Source organism: Erpetoichthys calabaricus, chromosome 5, assembly GCF_900747795.2.
Source record: "Erpetoichthys calabaricus chromosome 5, fErpCal1.3, whole genome shotgun sequence".
NCBI lineage: Eukaryota > Metazoa > Chordata > Cladistia > Polypteriformes > Polypteridae > Erpetoichthys > Erpetoichthys calabaricus.
In genome coordinates, this window is record NC_041398.2 from 165,180,521 (window position 1) to 165,197,560 (window position 17,040).

A 17,040-nucleotide genomic window follows, 5' to 3' on the forward strand; every position below is an offset into this window, starting at 1 on the left:
AACCTTTCTGAGTTCATTATATGGTGTATCTTGTGCCTCTGCAAAAGCCTCTTTTCATGCTTTTTCAGCATTTTTGTTTGTAGTTCCTTTTGTTGTATGTATTTTGAATTGTTCATCAAATTCTCATTTATGTGTAGTTTTACTGTTTTGGGCAGTTTTTTCTCCTGTCATTTATATATTTATTCTTATTTTTGACGACTTTGCCATTTTTGTTTTGTTAAAGACACTGCCATGAACAACATTCTGATGGCAGTCATGTGACATTATTGTGTAAACCTTTAAAAAGTATGCTTACCATTCATCTATGCTTTGAATCTCCAACCTGTCATTTAGTGTTAGTGCATGCTAAAAGACATTTCTTTGAAGACTTTAACATTATCTATCTATCTATCTATCTATCTATCTATCTATCTATCTATCTATCTATCTATCTATCTATCTATCTATCTATCTATCTATCTATCTATCTATCTATCTATCTATCTATCTATCTATCTATCTATCTATCTATCTATTACTATAATTCTGGCTTAGTTCTTTTGACTTAGACAAAAGATTCCCCAAACACTCCGCTCAGTGTTAAAAAACGCTGTTTTTTTAACCACTAACCTGCATATCCCTTTACCTTGCTGGTTGTTTGCTGCCATCATAACCCTCAGGCTCATACTGGGCAAGTTTAGAGTCACCAAGTGCCTAATTTGTGTGTCGTTGGGGATGTGGGAGGAAACTCACACATACCTGGGGAGAATGTTAGAACCCTACAGTATACAGTATAGTCAACAACCAGGCATGGGATTTAAACCTAGAATGTTGGATTCCTGCAGCATTGTCACTAATTGCTGTGATTCCACACAGCCAATTTAAGTTCCAAACGTTTTGTAAATCCATGGATTAAAGTATATCAATTAAAATTTAATAAAATAACTGCACTGTGCAAAACAGAAGCCTTTTTCGCTGAGAACAAAACATCAGACAACACAGATTTTGCACACTCATGCTTAGACTTACACTCACTTATATATAAGATCAGTATGAATCCTTTGCACCCCGGTTATCACTTCTTCCAAGGTCATCCTCACAGTAAGTGCTTTCCAGTACTAAAAACCAGGGCTTCAAAGGACAAATACGTTTTTTTTGTTTTTTTTTTTTGCTGAGAGTGGTAGTGGACATTATTCAGTTTTTTCTATATGCAACCTCACAACTGCACTTTTTGTCCTTTTGCTTTCAGCATTGTATGCTGGTAATTTTATCACTGCACTGTTTTTGTACAATTTTATATTTATTGTTTTTTATTGTCTTATATTTTGTTCTGTTTATGTCTAGGTATTACAGTGACCAATATATTTTTACTTAGCCGTATGTAGGATTGGTCTGATATAGCCATGTTTGTTGTGTTTATGTTGAACTTTACAGTATATATTGTGTAAAACTCCTTTTACATGATTGTGCTTGCCAAAAATTTGATTATGTTTCTGACGTTTGCTAAAATATCTATATAAGAAATATACATTATTTCAAACTTTTTATTGAGTTTCACAGGAAGCTTGACATTTTTTGACAGTTCAAAGCAGCAATAAATGGAGGATGAGATATCAGTATAGTCTATTGCATTGCAAACTCCCATTCATGCTGAGATATCCATCTATCTATACACACAATTTAGAAGAAGTCTTTCGTAGCAGAGTGCAATTGGGGGCACAACCCTGATAGAGCACTAGTTTACCTAAGGTCACCTAATACACATACTAACACTTACACTGGTCCCATTCAGAGTCTCCCATTAAGAACCATATACATTCTAGGCCTGCTTTCTGCTTTAAGATATGACAGGGTGTATGAGTCCTTACCAGCATTTTTAAATCAAGGCCAGAATTAATCCAAGATGAGATATCAGACCGGGCCTTAGCCTACTCATACATACACACAGTTACAGTCACTCTTAGTTTAGTTGTTTTTTTTTTTTAACTGGCCAAACATCACAAACATTTAATTCAAAAACTTAAGTATGTCTTTAGGCTTTGTACACGGCAAAATATAAATTAAATTAATATTAAAATAAATATCAATTAATAATTAAATTACAATTAAATCAACAACACTCCCAGACATATGGTATAAAACTGGACAGTTGAGAAACCATCTCAACAGACATACTGCTCACTGTGTTGCTTGCTTTTGTAAACAATGACTAAATGTTATGGTACTTGTCTATGATGGACAGCACTATATTGTAGAATATCAAATCTATCACTATGAAATATCTTCTTTTTCATAATAAGATCATTCTTTTTGTCTTTCCAGAAATTTCAGTTTTTTGAGATATCCCATTCTTGCATCAATTCTTCCATTTTCTATTCCAGCTTTTTCTATTCAGAGTTATGGAAATCTGGAACCAATGTTAATAGTAACCAACCAACTGAAAAGAATCCTAATGGCATTCTTGACGTTGATCTTCAAATTGAAAGACTATACTGTCTAATTTGGTGACAGAGATAGCAGTTTTGAGAGCAGGGTGCTGTTACTTGGTCAAATGATCAGTGCTCTGTTTCAAGAGTACAAGCTGTGTATGCTTATCAGTTAAAGTGCATCTTCTTATCAGTTTGTGGCTCATAATGCCTTCCTTAAGTCAACAGGCACTTAAGTTATCTAATTGAATGGAAACAAACAGGAGTACTGACTGGTCTATCTAGAAAAGTGAAAGGGTTTCAAAGTCAAAGCCAGTGGCCATTCCTGATAGCGCCAAGGTACACGCTACGCCCTTGTGTGCCTGTGTGAAACAGCATTACTGACAAACTCCACAAACAGCTAAATGTGTACTTGTTTTTCTGTATAAGCTCTTTATATGGTAGGCATGGTAAAGAAATAGGAGGCATCTTGGTTTACCTTTCCCGTATAATTGAAATTTGTACAATTTTGGTGAAAATAACAATGAGAACATTTAAATCTTAGTCTGTAAAACACAAATTAATAAATACTTAAATTAATAAAAAGTGCTAAGAAGAATGAATATAATCATTAAGAAGAAACTCTATTTAACAAGCTTAGAAATTACTTTTCTTTTTTTTTGTGAGAAGATGGGCCTACTTTATCAATGGGACAGATCAGTGGAAAGTGAGTGTTGGCAAGATAAACCAGATGAAAAATGTGGACCATTTGTAAATCAAAGGGGGCTGCTGACTATCTCTGGAAGGATTTGTGTAAGAAAGATTGCCCAAGGGTCAGAGGGCAATTTCAAGAATAGACCCATATGAAACTTCAAAGCCACTCACTTTAATGCCACCTAAACATCTTTTCTTTAACAGCAGCCAAAAGTGCAATGAGAGCATTTATTTGTGTTATTTGGGCTTTTGTCACATTGTATACTAAGCACTGAGGAATAAAAGAATAATAAGATGGCATAGTCATTTGTGTGAAGGTATGTATAGTGTGAGAGTGTATGTCTTATGCTCCTTAGCCACACTGAAAATGTTTAAATTCTTAAAATAATTTCAGCATATTAATAAAATGTCTATCTATCTATCTATCTATCTATCTATCTATCTATCTATCTATCTATCTATCTATCTATCTATCTATCTATCTATCTATCTATCTATCTATCTATCCTTATTTGTCTTTCTTTGGGGACTTTTTGAAATGTTACTATTAGGAAAGAATAATTAGATTTTTCAAAATAAGAAATGATTTTCTTACACAAACAATGAAAATCAGATCACTCAAAAGATTTTTTAATACTTTAATTAAAAAAATACAATGTATTTAGATCCATACACTCTGTGAAATCACCCAAGCATACTGTGGGTTTACTCTTCAGTTAGTTCATGTTTATTATATGACAGGCAGACTCCATTTTTCTTTTTCCTATTGAGCATCATTTTCAAAAGCACCTAAAAGATAGAAAAAGAAACTGTTAATTTGCATAGAACAATTGTAATGTAACATTTTCAAACTTGCTTATACCAATTAAAGATCACAGTGAATTTTTGCTTTTCCTAGCAACATTGGGCAAAAGTTGGGAACCACTTTATTGCCGAGGCTGCTCACCCACACAACTTCATACTGGACCAACTTCAGTTACCAGTTAACCAAACATACACACCTTGTGTGAGCAAAACCCAGGAATACATAAAGAGAATGCTCCACACATTCATGGAAAAAGCTGGTTTTGCAGTATAGGATATAGTCATGTACTTGTTAAGATATAGCAAATTCTACAAAAACAACTTCTTCTTGTTCTTCTTATTATTATTATTGCAACACTTTACTTTATGTATTACAAAAATGCATCTGTTTCTTATTTACTATTATGTATCAAGACCTTAACATACACTTCTTTGGGTCTTCATAACACTTACAAAGCATCAGTAAAGTGTTTATTCATCTCTCCAATGTGGCCTGCTAACAAAACTTTACTTTGGAGTGCTCTGAGGTGGCTTAACTGAGACACATTTCTTTTGATATTACATATTTAGTTTAAGACTTGTGGATCCTTAATATTAACAAGTAATTTTACTATCATGACAATGCACCACACTGCAGAAAGATGAATAACCTACTGATGTTTTATAAGTGCTAAGAAAATCAAAAGTAATAGATGTGTTTTTGCAGTACCCAGTAACTAAAATGTTTCATTATTATTATTATTATTATTATTATTATTGTTAATTTTCAAACCCCATCCATCCATAGAATTAGTGAATTTGCTAAATCTAATGTTATGGTCATTGAGAGCTGGAGCCCATCTCAGTAGGACTGTGTGCCAATAGGAATTCGCCAGGCTAATACAGTGGAGCACTTTAAAAAACTGCTGAAAACACATTATTTTAACATGGCCTTCTCATAACTTCACTGTAATTTAATCCTGATACCCTGTATATCCAATTCATTATAATAACTATTCATGGTGGCTCTAAATTCTGTACTATCCCCTACTCTCTCTTCTGTTTCCTTTTCCGGTGTACTTTGATGTTCCAACAGTGATGGATTAAAAGCCAGAAGTCTGCATGGCCATCATCATCAAGTCCTTCCGTGAGAACCCTAAATACAAAGAGGACTATTTCATTTATGTTAGGTAGAATGCCCAGAGTGGACTGGGCGGTCTCGTGGCCTGGAACCCCTGCAGATTTAATTTTTTTCTCTAGCCGTCTGAAGTTTTTTTTTTGTTTCTTCTGTCCCCCCTGGCTCTTTTTCTATGTTAACTAATGTTATGTTATTTTAATTTCTTATTTTGTCTTTTATTTTTATTTTATTTTCTTCATTATGTAAAGCACTTTGAGATACTTTTTTGTATGAAAATGTGCTATATAAATAAATGCTGCTGTTGTTTTTGTTATTGCCAGATAGTTTGCTGGACAGAACGCCAGTGTATTGCAGGGCATAGTCATTTGGTTGTTTTAGGGTCACTTAATATGCAAGAGGACAACAATAGTATCTAGAGGACACCCACAATCCCTCACACTAAGCCAGTTTAAAGTTGCCAATCAACTTAACAAACACAAATTTGTGATGTGAGAGGAAACTGGAGTACTTGGTGAAACCCATAGAGATTGACTCCACACACATAATGAACAAGCTGGGATAGGAACCTACTAGAGCTGTGTGGCAGAGGTACCAACCTTCATGCTACCATGTTTTTCTCATTCCCTCAGTTCATTTTCGTTTGGGATTGCTATAATTATTCCTAATGGTTTTGTTGTTGTTTCACAGGAAAATCAATTATTGCTTTGTATATTCTTCTGCATAATAAATCATTTTGTTTTGTTTGCATGCATGTTTGTTTCCCCACAATTTAGTGGTGCCTGTATGGAAAAAATACAGTTGAAACAGTTAATAAACTGCTGTCTTACCGCCTGTTTTGTGCTTAGACAGGATATGTCGGACATCTGGAGGAAGTTGGTTAGAGGATGGAGTTGGCCACTGATAATTTGGCTGCATAAGAGAAGATAGTTCAGATATTTTAACAATCTTACTGTACTCTGTTATGTTAAAGTCAGAATATCCAAAACCACAAAAACAACTTTCACTTTTTTATACTATCTGTAATTTTCATAAAATTGTGGTATTTCAAGCAGATTGATTTATTGATGTCATGAATTGAGACAAGAAAACATTCACTATACATTTGCCATTAAAGAAGACAATAAATATGTGGATATGCATGATTAAATATATAAATATTTTTAAGAACAAGAAGAATAAGAGTTTATTTGAAGAAGGGAAATGCCTTTACAAGTCTTTGAAACAAGGAATGACAGCTGCTCTGCAGGTTGGAAAATCTGCAGAAGTGGGCATCTGATTTGCATTAAAATGAACATCTGAACACTGGTGGAAGTGTGTGACTTTTTCTTCTGTTCTGCTATAATTATCAAATATACGGTAAATTGTATCCAAAAAAGCAGGTGAAAAGAGAGAAGACAATAAACAAACTTGTCAAAATGAAAGATGAAAACAGAACTGCTGAAAAGTACTTGTTTCACATAAGCACTTGTTTAAATCACATTCCTATGACTACAACAGGTTCTTTGTCTTTGTGTTTGGTAAAAGAGATTCAGAGGCATGCTGGGACATTTGCAAACCTCAGTTATTGGCCATTGTTAAAAAAGTAGTTCAGTTATGTGAAAGAGATTATAGAACACAAAGTTTCTGCCAGTCTTTGTTTCATATAGCACCTTCTAAATCCGTACTAAGTACTTTGCAAAATATATTATTTTCAACTGTAAGAACAAATTAATTCACTAAAAATCAACATATGTAACTATAGTAAAAATATGTAAAAAAAGTGAAATGTTTTTTTTCTTTTTAGCTTATGTGGACATGTTATATTTATTTAAACAGTATCAATAAATAATAATATACTGTAACAAACATCATGCCACATTTATATTTTGTAGTCCACTCATGTGATTTTAAAAAACTTAAATACAAATTTCTCATGAGGAAAAAGTAAGTACATTTATTGTTTTGTTTTTTTATATTCTTTATTAATCCTCAAAGGAAAATTTTCCTTTGCATGACCTTTTTTATGGAGGTCAGTGCACAAGGCCAGCCATTGTATAGCATCCCAGAGGAATTTTCAGGTTAAAAGCCTTGCTCTAGGGCGCAGGGCAGGATCCCTTCTGGAAGTAACAGGATTTGAACCAGCAACCTTCCAGTTGCCAGCACAGATCTTTAACCTCAGTGTTCCCATTCTACCTTATTACTACCTCAAATACCTAAAATTAGAATTAGGTGCTCCAGATCAGGTGATGATTAGAACAGCTTTAGAGGGGTTCTTGGAGGAAACTGACTTATTTAAACATTACACGTTTAGTTTGTGTTGCTCTTTGCTGAAGTGTATTATCACCATGTCTCTCTGAGGCCTTCAAAAAGAAGGAAAGGGATTTTAAAAGATCTCCAAGCAATTGGAAATCAAAACTTCCACTGGCTGGTAGATCATCTACAAGTGGAGAAGATGTCAAACCACTGACAACGTGTCCAGGCCAGGTCACTCAAGCAAGTTTAGTCCTAGAGCAGAATGTATGAAAAGACGTTTCTATGAATCCCAGAATGTCATCACAGGACCTACAGGTTGCTCTTGACACTGTTGATGTCAAAGTGCATGAGTCTGCCATTATGAAAAAAATTAGATCTAAATGGGAGAGGTGCTGCGGTGGGTTGGCACCCTGCCCAGGATTGTTTCCTGCCTTGTGCCCTGTGTTGGCTGGGATTGGCTCCAGCAGACCCCCGTGACCCTGTGTTCGGATTCAGCGGGTTGGAAAATGGATGGATGGGAGAGGTGCTATGAAAAAAACATTGCTGTCCAGAAAGAAGATAAGGGCAAGACTAAAATTTGCCCTTGAGCACCTACGCAAAGACCAGGACTTCTTGAAAAAACTGCTCTGTACAGACAAGATAAAGGTAGAGTTAGTACCAAAAGATATGTTTGCAGAAATCCAAAGACAGGATTTAACCAACAGAACCTGATACCACCTGTAAAGCATGGTGATGGAAATGCTTTGCTGCATGAGGTCCTGGGTAGCTCACCATAATAGAATCCACTGTGCATTCTTCATTGTACCAGAGAGTACTTGAGGGTAATTGTGAGACCATCTGTCAGAAGGTTGAAGCTCAACCTGAAAGTGAGCTTTATGACATTACAATAACACCAAACATACCAGTAAATCCACCAAGGAAATGCTGAAAAGAAATGGAGGTTTCTGGAATGGTCAAGTCAAAGAGTAGATCTGAATCCCATGAAGATGTGGTGTTGGGAAGGTTTTCAAACAAGCTGTTCAAGTAAGAAACTCCTGAAACATCACACAGAGGAAATAATTCTGCATGTTGATGTCAGGTACTAGCAGACAATTACATGAAACACCTGATTGAGGTTGTTTCTGCCAAAGGTAGCGATTCCAGCTATTAGAACCAAGGGTGTACTTAACTTTTTCCACACAAGAAAATGGCATACTGTAATTGTTAATTTTTCAAAGTCAAATTACATCACCTTTATCTAAAAATACTAATTAAATGATGATAAAATCTTGATGTCTCCACATATGTTAAAAAAGGCAAAAAACGTTTTATTAGGTGTACTGACTCACATGACTTTAGGTAGTACTATTCTCATATCTGATGAAGTAAAACAGATATATAACACAGAGAGGGGTCTTTGTTTTTCTTTAAAGATTTAGATTTCTGACCACCATCTATGGACACACTGTTAGGTTATTTCGGGATAATAAATTAGCCTGACATAACTAAGTAAATTTATTAAAATCTTAGCATACTGTACAGTAGCGTGCCATTTCATCCAGTGTTCCCTCCTGCTCTGAATGTGTCTGCATAGGATGCAATTAATCACAACCCTGTACCATGTCAGCTTTGTTCAGTAAATGAATGGAAGTATGAATGGATAGATGAAAGGATAGAAATATAATTGTGGAAATGTAGAATATTACATTATCAAATATGGGAAACCTCAATTTGCAATGTGAGGACAAAGTAAAAAATAATGTTATTTATGATGTCCTGTTATTTTCTAAACTATTTTCCTCAGAATATATGGTATCACTCAGTTGATAGTTGTATTGCATATCAGTTTGCCTTTGTAGTAAAGTCTTTTCCCTATTAGATAGATAGATAGATAGATAGATAGATAGATAGATAGATAGATAGATAGATAGATAGATAGATAGATAGATAGATAGATAGATAGATAGATAGATAGATAGATAGATAGATAGATAGATAGATAGATAGATAGATAGATAGATAGATAGATAGATAGATAGATAGATAGATAGATAACTTTGAATAATGTTAATGTTTACTCCCCCGGGTGGAACTGAAGAGTCACATAGTGTGGGGAAAGAACAATCTCCTCAGTCTGTCAGTGGAGCAGGACAGTGACAGCAGTCTGTCGTTGAAGCTGCTCCTCTGTCTGTAGAGGATACTGTTCAGTGGATGCAGTGGATTCTATATGATTGACAGGAGCCTGCTCTGTCGCTCTGCCACAGATGTCAAACTGTCCAGCTCCGTGCCTACAATAGAGCTTGCGTTCATCACCAGTTTGTCCAGACGTGAGGTGTCCCTCTTCTTTATGCTGCCTCCCCAGCACACCACTGCGTAGAAGAGGGTGCTCGCCACAACCATCTGATAGAACATCTGCAGCATCTTATTACAGATGTTGAAGGACGCCAGCCTTCTAAGAAGGTATAGTCGGCTCTGTCCTTTCAAGCATATAGCATCAGTATTGGCAGTCCAGTCCAATTTATCATCCAGCCGCACTCCCGGGTATTTATATGTCTGTACCCTCTGCACACAGTCATCTCTGATGATCATAGGGTCCATGAGGGGCCTGGTCCTCCTAAAATCCACCACCAGCTCCTTGGTTTTGCTGGTGTTCAGTTGTAGGTGGTTTGAGTCGCACCATTTAACAAAGTCCTTGATTAGGTTCCTACAGTATACTCCTCCTCCTGCCCACTCCTAATGCAGCCCACGATAGCAGTGTCGTCAGCGAACTTTTGCACGTGGCAGGACTCCGAGTTGTATTGAAAGTCCGATGTATATAGGCTGAACAGGACCGGAGAAAGTACAGTCCCCTGCGGCGCTCCTGTGCTGCTGACCAGAATGTCAGACCTGCAGTTCCCGAGACACACATACTGGGGTCTGTCTGTAAGATAGTCCACGACCCATGCTACCAGGTATAAATCTACTCCCATCTCTGTCAGCTTGTCCCTGAGGTGCAGAGGTTGGATGGTGTTGAAGGCGCTAGAGAAGTCCAGAAACATAATCCTTACTGAACCACTGCCTCTGTCCAAGTGGGAGAGGGATCGGTGTAGCATGTAGATGATAGCATCCTCCGCTCCCACCTTTTCCTGGTATGCGAACTGCAGAGTGTCGAGGGCGTGGTGGACCTGTGGCCTCAGATGGTGAAGCAGCAGCTGCTCCATGGTCTTCATCACATGTGACGTCAGGGCGACAGGCCTGAAGTCATTCAGCCCACCAGGACGTGATACCTTTGGGACTGGGGTGATGCAAGATGTTTTCCAAAGCCTCGGGACTCTCCCCTGTTCCAGGCTCAGTTTGAAGATATGCTGTAGAGGACTCCCCAGCTCCAACGCACAGGCCTTCAGCAGTCGTGGTGATACTCCATCTTCTCAGTCTTCTCAGCTCTCTGCTTACCTGGGCTGTTATAATTGTGGTTGGGGGGAAACTCTCTCCTATGCTGGTATCGGCAGAAGGATGGGTGGAAGGTGCAGTATTCTGAGGTGAGAGTGGGTTAAGGTGGTCTAACCTGTTAAAGAAGCTGTTCATCTGGTTTGCTCTCTCCATGTCTCTTTCGATGGTGGCACCCCGCTTCGAGCTGCAGCCAGTGATGATCTTCATCCCATCCCACACCTCCTTCATGCTGTTATTCTGCAACTTTTGCTCCAGTTTTCTCCTGTACTGCTTCTTCGCCGCCCTGAGCTGGACTCGGAGTTCCTTCTGCACGCGCTTGAACTCATGCTCATCACCGCCTTTAAAAGCCCTTTTCTTCTGGTTCAAAAGGCCCTTGATGTCACTTGTAATCCATGGCTTGTTGTTAGCATAGTTCTTACTGGAACTACAATGTCCATACAGAGGTTGATGTAGTCAGTAGTGCAGTCAACAACCTCCACAATGTTCTCACTATGTAACCCCTGCAGGATATCCCAGTCCGTAGTTCCAAAGCAGTCTCTCAGAGCCTGCTCTGCCTCAGGGGACCATTTCCTGAATGAGCGTGTGGTTGTAGGTAGCTCCCTCACTGTTGGTTTGTAGTGAGGCTGAAGCAGAACCAGGTTTTGATCTGCCTTCCCAAGTGCAGGCAGCGGGGTGGTGCTGTATGCATCTTTAAAGTTTGCATACAGTAGGTCAATAGTCCTATTTCCCTGGGTGTTACAATCCACATACTGGGAGAAGGCAGGTAATGTTTTGTCCAGCTTTGCATGTTTAAAATCTCCAGAGATTAGCACAAGCGCCTCGGGGTGCTGTGTTTGTAGTTTAGCAACAGCAGAATGGATGATGTCACCCGCTATCTCCACGTCCACCGGAGAAGGGATGTAAACAATAAAAACAATGACATGTCCAAACTCTCTGGGCAAGTAATAGGGACACAGACTTACGGCCAACAGTTCGATGTCCCTGCAGCAAGTGGAGATTTTGACGTTTACATGTCCAGGGTTGCACCATCTTGTATTCACATAGAGAGTGAGTCCTCCTCCTTTCCGTTTCCGGCAGGTATTTGCGTCTCTGTCCGCTCTAACCGTGCTAAACCTGGGTAGCTCCACATTAGCATGTGGGATGCTAGTTGTTAGTCACGTTTCACAAAAACACAACAAACTGCATTCTTTGTAGGTCCTGACTTATTAATATGACTTCTAGACATTGCATCATTCAACTATTGTATGGTATGGAACTGGCATGTGAAGTTCAATAGATTTTACTTAATCAATGTTGAAATAGTTGGAAATCACTTTTGAGATCTGGAGGTTGAGGAAATCATGTATGTAATGCTTTTGGGCTGGCACAGTAGCAGGCATTGCTTTCATACTCCTCTTTTTGATCACATGATATTTTTCTTTGGAACTCTAGTTAATTATCAACATGATAAACATTTATTATTTGCTCTCCCCTTGTGCAGCTCATGGTAGAAACATGCTTAAATGGCCAGACCAAACAACCCTGTCCTCAGAAACTTCTTCCAACACCTTATGGGAAATTCCCAGATCCTCTCAGGCAAGGTGAAACATGTGATCTCTACAGTTTGTCCTGGGTCTTTTACCTGTGTGCAATGCCTTGTAAACCTCCCTTGGGAGACACCAAGACAGCATTAACATGTCAAAACCACCTCAGTTGGTTCCTTATAATCCAGTGGAGCACAGTTCTCCCATGTTGCTAAACTCTTCACCCTAAAATCTACAGTAGGCCCAGCAACCTCATGCAAGAACCTCAGTTTGGCCTCTTGCACTCATAATCTTATTCTTTTAGTCACTGCCAAGAGTTTGTGAGATGAGGATAGGAATGCAGACTTAATGGTAAAGGGAAAGCTTTATCTAAGGACTTAATTCCCACTTCATCATAATGGTCCAATATGACTGCCAATGATAGACTGATTCATTGGTCAATCTCACAATTGCCTTGTCCATCAATCATGAACAAGACCCCAAGGTTCTTGAACTCGACTTCTGGCAGCTGCTTGGCCAAATAGCACAAGTCACTTTTTTTCTTGTAGAGGGCCATGACAGCAGATTTATTGGAACTGATTCTATTATCAGCCAAATCACAGTCAACTGCAAACTACTCCAGTGTGTGCCACAATTCATAATGTGATGAATTCAAGAGTCTGTCTGCAAGCAGCAGAGATTCAGTGTTTAGGTTCCAAACTAGATACTCTCCAAACCTTGGTGTCACCCTTGATATCCTGTCCATGAAAATCACAAACAGTAGAGAAAACAAGATGAACCCTTGGCTGATTCCACTGTCCACAACGAATAAATTGGAACTTAACGCAAACTGTGCAAGCACGTCTCTTGCCCCACAAATACAGGAACCAAATTGCACACTTTAGTAGGTTCAGAAACCTATACTAATGAAGCATCTTCAGCAAGATACTATGGCGTACATGGTCATAAACCTTTACCAAATCCACAAAGCACATATAGACAGAAACTGCAAATTCCCATGACCCTTCAAATATCTGTGCAAGAGTAAAGAGTTGCTGTACCATACCACGGTCAGTATGAAATCCAAATTGTTTTTCCTAGATCTGAGGTGAACCTATCCAACAGAGTTTATGTTCCAGTTACCAGGCACAAGCATTCTCAAGAAGACTAAGGAGTGTGATCCTTCAGTAAGTGGAGCAAACCCTTTATGTCCCCCTTTTCAAAAATGAAGACTACCACTCTAGTTTGTCACTTTCCTCAACTTCCATGTGAAACTGCATTCTTCCATTCCCAAAATACTCAGTGTATTTCAGCATTTCTGTTTGCATCTCATCCACCCCTTATTTTAATCATAGCAGCAACCTCAGCCTCAGACACGGACTTGGCCCCAACCCATGCATCTGGCCTTCTGTAAACTATTTGCAATCTATGGCTTTTATTTTTTTCAGTCTGGAGTTATATAGCAATAAACATTTACAATAAAGTCTTGAGAAACTAAAAAGTAGTTTCTGTTACAGTGAAATTGTTGAGCAACTCACAGCCAGCTGCCGTTTATATACAGGTATTATCATAAAACTTTTTTTCTTAATCTGCCAAAGGAAGAGATGTGCCAATTAACATTTTAAAGTCAGAGAACAGGAAATTAAAGACATTCTTTTTGTTACATAAAGTTTCACATTATACCTATTTAATATGAGGGGTTGCATCACTGTAATGTTTATATTTCATGCCGGGATGATATGAAAAAAATAGTGTGATTTGACAGCTCCTTTGTCTCTCCCAAAAGCACCTTCTGGAAGTAGTGACACTGATTTATTAAGCCTATCTCTTATCATCTGATTGGAAACAAGGGGAAAGCAATAGAAGCATGATGGACAAAAGAAGGGATATTTCATAATCCAGCTGGGTGAACAAAGGAAAAATAATTTTTGCTTTTGCCTGCTGGATTGCTAAAATTAATTTTGTTGTGGTGCTGGTTATTGTTGTAGGGCTAAAAAAAAATAACTAGTAGCCTATGTGAAACATATTTGGTTTATATGCATGCTGTACTGTGGTGGGCTGGCACCCTGCCCGGGGTTTGTTCTTGCCTTGTGCCCTGTGCTGGCTGGGATTGGCTCCAGCAGACCCCCGTGACCCTGAGTTAGGATATAGCGGGTTGGAAAATGACTGACTGACTGCATGCTGTATATGACTTAATTTTAGCAATATAAAATAGAAAGCTGCGGTGGGCTGGCCCCTGCCTGGGTTTTGTTTCCTGCCTTGTGCCCTGTGTTGGCTGGGATTGGCTCCAGCAGACCCCCAAGACCCTGTAGTTAGGATATAGCGGGTTAGATAAATGGATGGATGGATGGATAAAATAAAAAGTAACTGCTTCAGAAATGAAAATAAAGGAGCTTAAGCAGACTAATAACAGGTTTATTAACTATACATGTGGCAAGAAAGGTTCAAAATTTTGACAGAATTTTTAAAACCTTCTCCAGCTTTTATCCTCCTAAAAACCTCATTTTGAAGTTCTATGGGCAGCTCCTCGGTGTTCATGAAAGCAGAACTATTCTAATCTATATAATTTGTGATATCTGTTGTGCACACTATTTTATAGTCTAATTAATACAGATTCTTGTTTACTATGGTTCGGAGAGTGGCGACATGTTTGTCAGACATGCAATTAAAAGTATTACTGTACTCTTTACATGTCTTTATACTGATACTACTGCTACTACTATTACTACTGCTGCTACTGCCATTAGGCAAAATACAAGGGTAAATCAATAAGTAAAGGCAATTTGAAAATTAAGTGTTAACCACAATAAATAGAAGCTGACAATACGTTCACGGGTTATGGCCAGGTCGAACATGCACAGTGCAGCTGTCTGCCATTAGTCTAACTGAAGCCAAGGTTAAATGAACATGTGCAATAATGAGATTTCTTTGGAAAGAAGGAATGAAACCTGACATAATTCATGGAAGGATGCTGACTCAGTAAAGAAGTGAAAACAGCATGATTCAACAAAAAGTTTATGAATGGGTACAAAGGTTTAGAGCAGGATGGGTACCCAAACAGCTCACTGATTGGCACAAGCCAACATCCTTGGGTGAAATTCAACAGATTTCACTCACCCTGCCCAAAGAAATCTCACAGTAGTGCGTTGTTCAACAATGGTGCTATGCTGCAGCGGAGTGTTCGTGGTCATTTGATTGGCTTGGCTTCAATTAGACCAACAGCAGAGCACTGTGCTGTGCATGTCTGAGTTACCCCAAAGCTCCCATGAACGTGTTGTATTGTGTCAGCTTCTCATTCATTGTAGTTACCAAGTAATATTCAAATTGCCTTTACTTTTTGAATTGCTTTCATGTTTAATAAACAGGTTTAAAGCAGGAAGAGCAAGTGTAACCACAAAGTTTGATCTGGTTATCAAACCCCTCATCAATATGGCAAATGCCTTCATCAGCGAAGACCATGATTGTAAATAAATGTAGCATAGTCAAGAAAAGAGTAGAATTAACAAGGAAAAGGAAGCACAATGCAAAAACAAATAACTCTAGTCAGATTCCCACTTTTTATTTCCCTTGCTCTTTTATGTTTACTGACCAAGCAGCAGTATTGTCCAAAATAAAAAAAAGGGAGAGGCCTGAAGACAAACTGAGCATAAATGGCGAGGCTGTTTTCAGGTATAATAAGAAATATACAATTTCTTTTAGAATATATTTAGCAGTCTCTGTTATCCCCTCCTGTAGCTAATGTGGGATGTTTGACAATGGGTGGAAAAGATATTTTAAGAGATTTTAAAAGATTTTTATAAGATCTGTCATCCTAATTTCTATTTTTGTGGAGGGTCATAGTAACTTGAGTAATATATTTCAAGGAATCAAAACATTATTTTTTTTTGTTACCTTGAAAAGCATAAAGATGCATATACAGCATACCCTTTAACTAATGACAGTGCTAGGTTATTTTGCTCCCTAGGCCAAACTTCTTAGTGCACCAACTGACTGTTTAGTAGCTAGCATGTGCAGCTGGGTTTCCCCCAATTATGATCTGCACCATAGGTGAATGCCCAGTTTGCTTTAATAGTTAATAATACCAGCCCTGCCTTTAACAAACTAATAATAGGCAACAGGGATATGATATGCATGAAGAAAGAAAATGAAATTTCAAGTCTAATTCTAGTTTATCGTCATGTGTAGAATATACAAAGAAATTCTTACTTTGACATCTCATTAAAACAGTGACAATAATATAATAGCAACACAATATGTGAAAAAAATAAAATAAATGTACAGGCAAATTAGTATTTGCTGCTCTCATTATGTTCAACTCAAGATGGAAACATAAGATCATTGTAGCACTCACCAAGTGTTTATTTACTTTGTGACAGCCTTGATGTTTGTTTGAACCTCTAAAATCTGTGAGGTTAGATGACACTGTGCATGTTTTAGTGCTGCTTAAAAATGTTGGACAATGACAGCAGCAATGCTGGAGAGGTGAAGATGCATTGACCTCTGGAAAATGAAAGCCATTATCCTGTGTGAATAACAAATGAAACAGTGAAAATATGCTAAAATTAATAAATAAGAAAATCAATCAATTAAATAAATAATAAACATTTGTTCATCCTTAGCATATTATTGAAACACAGTTAAGTATTCATTTGTCCATTTTCTAATACAGTTATCCAGTTCAAGGTGAAGGCATCACAGGCAAAAAGCAGGGATCTGTCCCGGACTGGGCACTAGTGTATCACAAGCCACGCTTACACACAGACCCACACTCCCTGAAATGGTGCAGATTTTGAGCCTCTAATTAACCTAAGAAGCACATCTTTGGAATCCCTGGGGAAAATGAAATGACTTTGAGTAAACTCACCCAGATAATGACTGG

At 38.0% G+C, this 17,040-nt stretch overlaps 1 long non-coding RNA gene across 1 annotated transcript; it reads right to left on the minus strand.

The window, feature by feature from the left end:
• Nucleotides 1-3,715: 3,715 nt before the first annotated feature.
• Nucleotides 3,716-16,681, minus strand: LOC127527804 (uncharacterized). The gene is made up of 3 exons (XR_007934944.1): nucleotides 16,513-16,681; nucleotides 5,847-5,928; nucleotides 3,716-3,887 (listed from the first exon to the last, which is right to left on the minus strand). It is a non-coding gene; the product is annotated as an uncharacterized LOC127527804 (long non-coding RNA).
• Between the last annotated feature and the right edge of the window lie 359 nt (nucleotides 16,682-17,040).